The 10,604-nt window shown below is 35.9% G+C and overlaps 1 pseudogene; it reads right to left on the bottom strand.

Moving 5' to 3' along the window:
• Nucleotides 1-3,254: 3,254 nt before the first annotated feature.
• On the bottom strand, nucleotides 3,255-5,180 carry LOC125855979 (uncharacterized; annotated as a pseudogene).
• Between the last annotated feature and the right edge of the window lie 5,424 nt (nucleotides 5,181-10,604).

Below are 10,604 nucleotides of genomic sequence, written 5' to 3'. Positions count from 1 at the left end.
TAAATCTATACTAATAGTAGATATCATATGTGTATGCATGATCCAACCAATCTATAACCCCAACTTAGGATGGGGGATGCCGTTCACACCCGGACACCCTGGTGGCAAGGTATAAACCCCTCACATGGTTGATGTTGGTCACACCCCAAGCATCCTAGGTGGTGAGATATAAACCTCTCACATGGTTGATGTTGGTCACACCCCAAGCATCCTAGGTGGTGAGATATAAACCTCTCACATGGTTGTCCGGTTCTTTTCCCCCGGACCGGGCATGGTCATGCAACACTTTATATAGGAAATTCCCATTAGGCTCTAATGCAATCTCACGTATGGAATGAACATATACACAAGCTTAGTTTGTCATCAACACATCTCTGGATTGCCATACATCTCATAACTCAAGCTTTAAAGCATCGATTCATCAATTCTCCATAGTTGGACATTTTGTCAAACACCTTGAAGGCATGTAATGGAATCAAAGAGCATGGAAAATAGGGTAGTAATTATGCAGCCAAACCAGTGAACAACCTACAACAACACCTTTTAACACCCACAATACCACATGAAAATCTCCACATCCATTCCAAATTTAGATTCAAGTTCTAGAGTCACAACATGCTCAAAACAATCACTTTTCATGTTTAAAATTCAATGTGCAGGAAATTATTACAAAGAACAAGACTAATTTATGAATCTTAACTTAAACCATGAATTAGTGAGTAGAATAGAGTCTAGGCACTATGGGTGGAAGGACCCATGAGTTCAACACCACATACCTTGAGTTCTTATGAAGGTCTTGAGAGTGTCTTCAATGGAAGCTTGGAACTTGGAGCAAGAGTCTCTTCAATCTTGAGGAAGGTTTTTGGATTAGGGTTCTTGAGAGAACTTGAGAGAAAATGTGTCTAAGTATGGGAGAGGTGTTTTGGGAAATGTTTTAGAGATGGGAATTGAACTAATGGTATATAGGAAATAACATATGCCCTTTGGAAAAATGGTCCAACACTTAGAAAAAAAAAAATGAGGCGGGTGAACAGTAAAAACGCTCACTGGAATTTGCATTTCCTGCCGGACAGATTTTACGAAAATGGGCATAACTTCTTTGTCCGAACTCCGAATGAGGTGAAACGAAGTGCGTTAAGTAGCTAACTCAAAGGGCTTTCCATGGATATGTTATGGGCCACCCAATTATTTGTGTGCTAGGAGATATGACCCTCCAAAGTAGACCCTCGAAAAAGGCTTCACTTGGAAATTTCGGATTTTGATATAGTTGCTCTAAAATTTGGGTTAGACCCATTTCCCACTCAATTTGACCCCCTAAACAAGAATATGAAGTCGGATTTTCGAAAAATGAAACGGATTTTTTTTTGATATAGCTAAACAAGTTTCTGGTAACTTCCGAAGCACATTTTTAAGAACCTTTTGGGTCATTTCACCCACTTTCCGAACATATTTCTGCAAAATGAGATTTATACTCTCTATCCCTATCACTTTTTATCTTTTTCCCAACTGCTTTTCAACTTCAAAATTATATTGCCGAGACGTTTCTATTACTTCATCCTTACCATTCAGCAAATAGACATAACCGTTTCTAATGCAATTGTCAATAAAAGTTATGAGATACTTTTTCCCACCAAGAGATGGCATAATGTCAGTGGAATAAAAAAGAGGAACATATGGTTAGATTTGTATTGAAGCACTTGGAACATCTCTTCATCACTACTGGACATAGAGGGATCAAGCATCCCAATTTCTTCATACCAGCTACACCTGCAAGAACAGCGTATCAGAACTTAGATTAAAGAAAGGGATATCGAGAGGAAGATAAAAAGTAAGTTCCACCGAAGAGCTTAGCTGAAACAAAGAAGAAAAGGATGGAAGAAATTTTGAATATTTATTCAAAAATGAAAAGCAAGAATGAGTAAAGTTATTGATAATGCAGAACACAACAAGCACTAGAAGTGAGGTAAACAAGGAAGCCATTACCTCAAGAAGAGCTACAGAGAGGAAGATAAGTTGCTAATTAGGAATCCCTAGAGATAAGGAAACAGTTTTTAATCTATTAGTGTTATGTGGATTGTGGACGGGCAAATCTGGGTCGTTGCTCCTGTAATGTTTGATTCTGAATAAAGCCCAAAATTTGATAAAAAAAAACCACCACAAGATTGTGTTGACATCATATCACAAATGTCTGTGTAAATCAACTCAAGGGGTTAAAATTTCTTTCAACAAATTTATAAGAATGCTTAGCATACTTAGATTCAACACAAACTTGACATTTTTATTTATTGCACTCAAAGTTAGACAGAACTTCTAAGATGATTAGTTTTCCTTTCAAGGTTTTGTAATTGACATGTCCCAAGTGTTCGTGTCACAAACAGTTTGACTCAAGCAAGTAAGAACAAATAAAATTGTTGAGTTTAAAAAGATTCGAACTTACTATATACAATGAGGCAAGTCAATGAAGTGAGCAACGAGGATAGAGTCGAACTTATTATATAAAAATATTATTTATCATTCTAATAAAGAATTTATAATGTTAACAATTATGCATAGGTAAAGAATCTAGGAGAAAAGAATGCTCCTAAATTTATCATCAAGTTAATTTAAGAAAGATAATTATAAAAAGGAGGCGATTTCTAGAGTGGTAGATACTTTTTTTAAATTAATTTGAAAATCCATGAATAATAATAAAAAAAACTTTACCTAAAAAAACAACAAAAACACCCCGGAAAAAGTAAAAATTAAATAGCACATAGATATAACACCCCATAACAAGTAACAACTAAATAACACACACACACACACATATATATATATATGTAGGAACCAAATGAGCAAAAACATAATGAAAAAAACATAGACAAAAACAATACACTAAGCCAGCATGCACATTAGCAACTCAAACTAAGGAAGTTATTTTCAAGCCAGCACAGTAGAGCATCTTAAAACTAGTTCTTTTCTCCTTCTAGAAAGACAAATTAGGAAGCGTGATCGTTGGACAACTTATTGCCAATGGGATTGAAGTAAAAACATGTATAAATGCATATTTCCCCATAAATTCAAGGTTTGATTAGCTATTAAGCGAAAAAAGTGCTTTTAATAAGGAGATAATTTGTGTCTAAGTCGCGTTCTTTCTCTTCGACAATTATCATTCATCTAGATGAGTTCAGAGAGCTATCTACTTCTATTATACAAGAAAATGTTGCTTTAACCCATGGCAATTGCTAATATTACAGGTTCAGTGAACTATCAACTCAAAATCTTCTTTTCTTCAATCTGAAGCCATTAAATTGTTCTTTATGCCTCAGTCTATAATTACCACCTTCTTGCTCTTTGACATTTCTCATTTCCCTAAGTCCTCCTTGCCTTTCGCCATAATTACTTCTTTCTCTACTGTGATGCTCACGAGATCCACTAGTGTGTATCGGCCCATCAAAGTACCCAACACCATCAGCCCTCTCATGAGGATCTAAAATCTCAACTCTCGGCCTATTGGTTGTAGTAAATACCTGATCAGGTGGACTTCTTTAGCTAGAAAGAGACCTTGGATTCTCGTACTCCTGTACACCATCCACATCCCTCATATCATTCAGACGTCAAGCAGTATAAGATGGAGGATCACGCCTCTGAGGAGCTTTTGTTTCTTTATTAATAGAAGTTCGTGAAGAAGACCTCATTCTATCTTCCCTATACATAGCCGGAGACCTATGTTGAGATAAATCTTGACGACCATTCAATCCTTCTGTCAGTCTCCTGGGAGGAAGGGACCAAGTACAGGATCTAACAGGAGATTTCGATCACATTCGAGGGAAACCGCTTCTTTGCATCGCAGTAAACTCTGTATCACCCTGAGAGATATTACTATCAGGTCCATCGTGCATAGAATGCTGGTGACTGTAAACAGGACTACTAATATCAGTTGGAAAGTCTCTATTAAACTTCTCACTATGCCGAACACCAACATACGCAAAGCCATCTTCACCAGTGCATCTTCTTGGGTTGATATTCCTGGGAGCTCTACGAAGCATTTGAGTGCCTATCATGGCAACATCTTCTCTTCCACCGAGGGACTGTCGACGTGCAGGTGGATGTCGTGATGAAGGCAAGTCATCATTTAATGGCGTCCTTCTCCTATTAATACCAAAGGCAGCACCATCATAGTCATTACGTTCATTTGCAGACTCCCAAGCAGGAGTTGTACGTTTATGTCTAAAGGGATAATCAGCTACACCTCCATAGCTTTCAAAATCACACCTAGAATACCGGCCCTAGCCCCATCCCCAACCCTTATCTCTTCCATGCATGAAGTTCCCGCCCCCCCCCCCCCCCCCCCCCCCCCCCCCCCCCCCCCCCCCCCCCCCCCCCCCCCCCCCCCCCCCCCCCCCCCCCCCCCCCCCACCCCCCCCCCCCCCCCCCCCCCCCCGACCTACCAAATGTACGGTCCTGAAACCTATCTCGAGCAAATTTGGGACCATAAACATAGATTTCATCTCTGGAAAAAGCACAGTAATAAAAAGTCAAGAGTTGAGCAACATTATAAAAAATAACTACAAATCAAACAGCAATAAAAAAAATCACCTATTCCTTTGTAGATGGAATTTCTTCTCCTCCATATAAGAATACCTCTCTCTTCCACTTCTTGAAGGCAGCAAACTACCCGTTGCAAGTTTGAAGACAGCAAAATTATAATTTTTTAAGCTTTGTCATCATAAGCTTTCATGAAGTCATCATGAGACTCAAGAGTGTGAAGTGGCACACTGTAACCTTTTTCTTCATCAGTGAAGAAAAGAGAATAATGAACATTTTAACTTGAAGATTCCTTATTTTTTCCTGAATCCACCCCCTCAGCCATTGGGTCTTCTGCAATTGACTGCACCAATGGTTCTCGGATCTCACCATCTTCATATATGTCATCCTCTCTGGAGCACCCCACATTATCAGTGTCAACACGTCCTTCAAAAGCATCAGAAGCATAACATTCTTCCTCTGTACTTATTTTTTCGCCATCATTTGTCAACCCCTCAAATACATGATGAAATAGAGTAATATTAAAGAACTAAGCAAGTATTACATAGTTAGACCAATTTTCAATAGCAAATAAGAAATCAAATTGAGACCTCTTCGTTCTTGGAAACTGGCATGATTCCATAATCAGCTAAAGCTAAAGCTTTTCTTTCCATCTCGAGATGATATTAATCAAGCACAACCAAGTCGTAGAACACAACTCAATCACAAGACCACACTCCTCCAGTAGCACTCTGCAACCAAATATGGGAAAATATCAAATACAATACGAAAGAAGAGAAACAGAACAATCATACTCGCAAAAAATAAACATAAAAGAAGCAAAACAAATATTGTATCTAACAATGCATTACAATTGTTAGCGACCCTTTCGAAAGGGTACTACCACTTAAACAAGAAATCTATGTAAATACTTGCGACATTTAAAAGAGATTAACTATGGCCATAATGATTATAATTTAGTAGAGGGATTCGGTTCAGAAAGAAAAAAAAGGAATAGTTAAGGATGTGCATCCTGCCCATTTAAACATTTATTTGATGTCAAATTGATATTGCGCAAAATTTTAACTTATGGCGGACAAACCCTTCCATAATAATCTAAGCAAATAACTTCCGAGATTTTCATGCATATATTATCCTCACACTTAAGAATGATATAAAAAGAATATTACCAACTTTCGAGTACCAAATTTAGCCAGTTCATGCTTCACACAAACATCCAAACCAAAAGTAAATTTAGTATATTACAAAACTTGGGTTTAAACACCCCCAAAAAGTGACATGATCAAATCGGCCTTCAAAGCTCATGTAAATAAACAACACATAGATCATGTACAAGTCCCAAGTTTTATACAAAATATACATGCCTATATGCATATGTGATCTTCCTTAAGGCTCTCAAAATCTCCATCTCCAATGGCCAGCTTCATGCCTCCTCGCGATCATTCCCTACAATAGAAACAACTATCGCTAAGCATATAGCTTAGTGGTGTAAAACTATAGGTTTTGAGCCCTCAGATTCACAAAGCTACCTTTCTCAAGTCATAGGCAACACAATTGAAACATAACAAATAAATCAAGTAAACCATATATAAAGAGTATCAAGTTTGATATTTAGAGATCCAAATGTCAAGAACGCTCATAGCATCATTTTCCAAGAAATTCAACAACAAGGCTCGCCCAATATATACATCATGTCGACACGCCAATCACAAGCAGGTATCAAGAAGGGCCGACGCCCTATATCAAGAAGGGTCAAAGCCCAATAATCAAGAGAACCAAGAACCATATTAAAAATGGCTTTCTAGTTCGTATTTAAAATGGACAACTTTAATTCTTAAGATGGACTAAAAATCCAGAGTCAAGATGGCAAATGATCCAAATCAAGAGGCATGTCAATAGTGACAAAGTCACAGCCACAAGAAGGATAAGGTCCCAACAAGAGTACCAAGTGATCCAACAATCCGTACAAGTGGGCGAGTTACACAAATGTCTTTAATGTCTAAAAGGGTACCAACACGACAATGCAAAGTGACAAGGGGTAACCAAGGTCCCAAGATAAACTTTTAGATATACTAGCAGGTAAAAAGAGTACAAGTACTAGTTTATACACAAACGTCAATGTTTAGCTTAGAAACAGTCCAACACAACTTCAAGAGGTTAAACCGTAGACCAACCAACGTATCAAGGTCCTCAACTTATTCACGAGTATATACAACCTTAAAATAAAATTAAATAACTTCTTTAATTCCTAGTAGATCAATAATGTTGATGTAAAATAGGATTATCATTACAAGTAAGCTTTGCCTATACAAATACGACTATGATCCCAAAACAGTGATTCTGTCCAGTCTAGTACATCATGTCGCAACTTAGATTTGAAACGGAAAAAGGCAAAACTGGACTTTATATCCTTCATGAAAGATGTTGGCACATCTCTTAAGGTTGCAAATAACCAAGAATCATCGCAAAATATATTCTGTAAAAAAAGATATATTCGAAACACTAACAGTTGTTCATACAGGATTTCAAATTCCGAAATCTGGACAGAACTTGTCCTATGTTATGTCCCATATTTCGAATCCATAACAGCTAAATTAGAGTTTTACATAAACATAAGAGTTGTAGGTGTACAAATTCTCTGTACGTATTCACTGTAAACGAAGTCCTAGAGATCGAGATATGTATAAAATACCAAACACTACCCAACTCAGAAACAGATTTTATCACTTACCAAAGAGAAGGGTGTGTCTCGAATTCCAGCCAAAAGGACCAAGTTTTTCTCTTGTGATTTTGAAGAACAAATGGTTAGATAATGTTCTAAGGTTCTTAGACTTCAGGGGAAACGAATTTCACTAGAGGAGGTGTCAAAATATAGTATCAAGAGTGATGTTTATCACATGAACAACTATCTCCAAAAGGTGGCTGCCCAAAAAAAAGGCTGGCTGCCCAAAATGCATACATATATACCTATATGTATAACCCTCACCTCCCTTTCATGTTATACATAATTCTAATTAGAATATTACATAAATACCCCAACACAATCCCTTAAATGACTGTCTCAATTTATGTTAAGCAAGTTTGCAAATATGACAAAATTTCAAGTTCCCAAAACAAGAATAAAACATATTGTAGTAATTAAGCAAAGGTAAATCGACATGCGACTCTTGGTTAGTATTTCGGGGTGTTACAACAATACAATGGCTAATGAGTTGCAACCTCAAACTAATTTATTACTAACAACTAACAGGTATCAAACCTCAAAACACTTGATCAAAATTACTAGAAAATCAGATAAAATCATTAGAATTCTGCAAAATAGACAGAAAAATCCTAACATTACCAGTAAATTCAACTAGGTTCGGATTGAGACATAGTTGTTTGATTGATTGAACATATATAAATCCTATATCAGGTAACAACAAAACCAATATTTATCACTCATCAAATCGTATATCAAGTAAAATTTCAAAAATTCAAGAACAAAAAACAAAACTTCACTTGAAACAAAATATAAAAAACACCCCAAATAAAAAGGAACAATTAAATGGTGCGCACGCACACACACACACATATATATAGGAATCAAATGAGAACCTTTTTCTTTGTTCTTGAACAGAAAAAAGAGTATTGAATGAGCAAAAAATGAGTGAAAAAAACATAGACAAAAAAGGGGAGAAAAAAGTTTACTTGCTGAATTTTGTTTGATATTTCCTTTTAGTATAATGTCAGATAAATTCAACTAGGTTCGGATTGACGCATAGTTGATTTATTGAATGAACACATTTAGATCCTATATCCGGTAACAACAAAACTAATATTTATCACTCCTTAGATCCTATGTAAGGTAAAAATCCAAAATTTCAAGAATAAAACATATAACTTTACCTGAAAAATACATCAAAAACACCCAAAAAAGGAACAATTAAATAGCGCACACACCCAGAAATATATATAGACATCAAAATAGGGAGAAGAGACTTTACTTGCTGAATTTTGTTTGATGTTTCCTTTTAGTATAATGTCAGATAATTCTTCTTATCTTATATACACATCCTAGTTACGGTTCGTAGAAAATCTTAAAGATATTCTTACCAAATTTATCATTGAACATTAATTAATTAAGTGTAATTCATTTATTTTTTGTCGATGAATCCTTTATATTTTGTGCAACTAACAATCAAAATGCAAGTTATGTAGCATATATTTTAAGGAAATATGATCAAAGCTCTAGGAAAGTGGTTAATATAGATAAATCAGCAATATGTTTTAGTAAAAATATGAGAGAGGAGGAGAAAGTTGAGTGTCGTTGTTGCTTGGACAACGATAAATAAAAGGCATGGCTATGTATTTGTGTTTACCGGCTTTTGTGGGACGTTTCAACAAAAGATGCTACAGTTTATAAAGGAGAGAGTCAAGACAAAAATAAAAGGATGGAAGCCTAAATTTTTCAAGTATTGCGGGAAAAGAGATTGTGCTTAAGTATGTACTAGCAGTGATCCCTGTGTAAGCTTTTTCTTGTTTCCAACTCTGTGATGGTCAGTATAAGGAATTTACATCCCTCTTTTCAAATTACTGGTGCGGACAAATATAGGACAAAAGAAATATGCATTTTGAGAACTTGGTAAGAAACAACAAAGTTTAAAGAGTATTTTCAAATTTAGAAACTCAAAAGCAGTAAAGAAATAGAACTTGAAACAAATCAAAAATAATATACAAAATATTTTTCTCAAAGAAGAAAATCGATCCCACTAAATGCACAGTATATCCTTAAGTAAATTATTCCTCTCAAGTACCCGAGTTTAATAAAATATATCCTCCCAAGATAGAACAATCTTACTCACTGGTGTATCGGTACCTAAAATCACGATGTCAGCGAACCACTCAACGACGCTAAAATACACTTAGAATACTAGATTTAGTAACAGAAATCTAGAAATCGTTGTTGAAAAAAAAGAGAAAACCCCTCTATTTATAGACAACAAAGGGTAGTGTGAATGCTTCTTGTGTCTTATCATAAAGGTCACAACTCTATGGAAAACTCGCAACTTTTCAAAAAACTCACATCTCTTCAAAAAAGTCACAACTCTTCAGAAAAATCACAACTCTTCATAAAAGTCACAAATTTTCATAAAAGTCACAACTCTTTATAAAAGTCATAACTCTTAATTTTCCATTCAAACCTTTTAAAAACCAAAAAATATTCACAGATGAAAAATACAAGAGTTAAATATGATTTTTGAAGCTGAAGATGTCGATGCTATATTGTCTCTCCCGTTTTCTATTATAGGTTATAATGATTGGTTGATATGGCACCATCCAACAACAGAAAACTATGAAGTTAAATCAGGTTACTTACTACTTTGGACTTGAAGATATAAAACATATGTTATTCAACTGTCCTCGGTTTCAACATCTTCGGTCTTGAATTCATTTTCATCAAAAAGAGGAGTATTCATGATGGATACGTGCACGAAGATACAAGCTCTTCTTAATATGAAGAAGAGACGAAGAGTTACTAGATTGTCGGGCAAGAACTTCAGGCTGCAAATACATGATGAAATAGAGTAATATTTAAAAACAAAACAAGTATTACACAGTTAGACCTATTTTCAACCGCAAATATGAAATCAAACCAAGACCTCCACATTCTCGGAAACTGGCATGATTCCAGAATCACCTAAAGCTAAAGTTTTATTTTTCATCTCGAAACGATATCAATCAAGTCATAGGAATATGTTATTTGCAGTTTTAATGATTTGACAAACCATGGGACCTTGTAAAGGGACCTGATCCTTGTGTCAATGTACACACTAATACCAGGCTGTAAAAAGTACAATTGGTTGGTGCACAGTCTCCAACTGTGGTAGAAACCTCGGCCAATGGCATGGCCTTGAAGGTTGTGTCTATTCTTCATAAAGGGTATGTCCAATAGATACAACCTTAGTTTTTGCAACTTGAAAATTCTCAGGAACACTTGCAAAGACCTACTTTCAAGAAGAATCATCCTCAAGAGCAACAGGACCTGATAGTGTTAAAAATTGTCTAGTTGTCTTAGGATTATAACTTGTGTGCTT

This window comes from Solanum stenotomum, chromosome 2 (genome assembly GCF_019186545.1).
Source record: "Solanum stenotomum isolate F172 chromosome 2, ASM1918654v1, whole genome shotgun sequence".
In the NCBI taxonomy this organism is placed as follows: domain Eukaryota; kingdom Viridiplantae; phylum Streptophyta; class Magnoliopsida; order Solanales; family Solanaceae; genus Solanum; species Solanum stenotomum.
The sequence above is the reverse complement of the archived record's forward strand: the minus strand, read 5'-3'. Positions and strand labels throughout refer to the sequence as shown.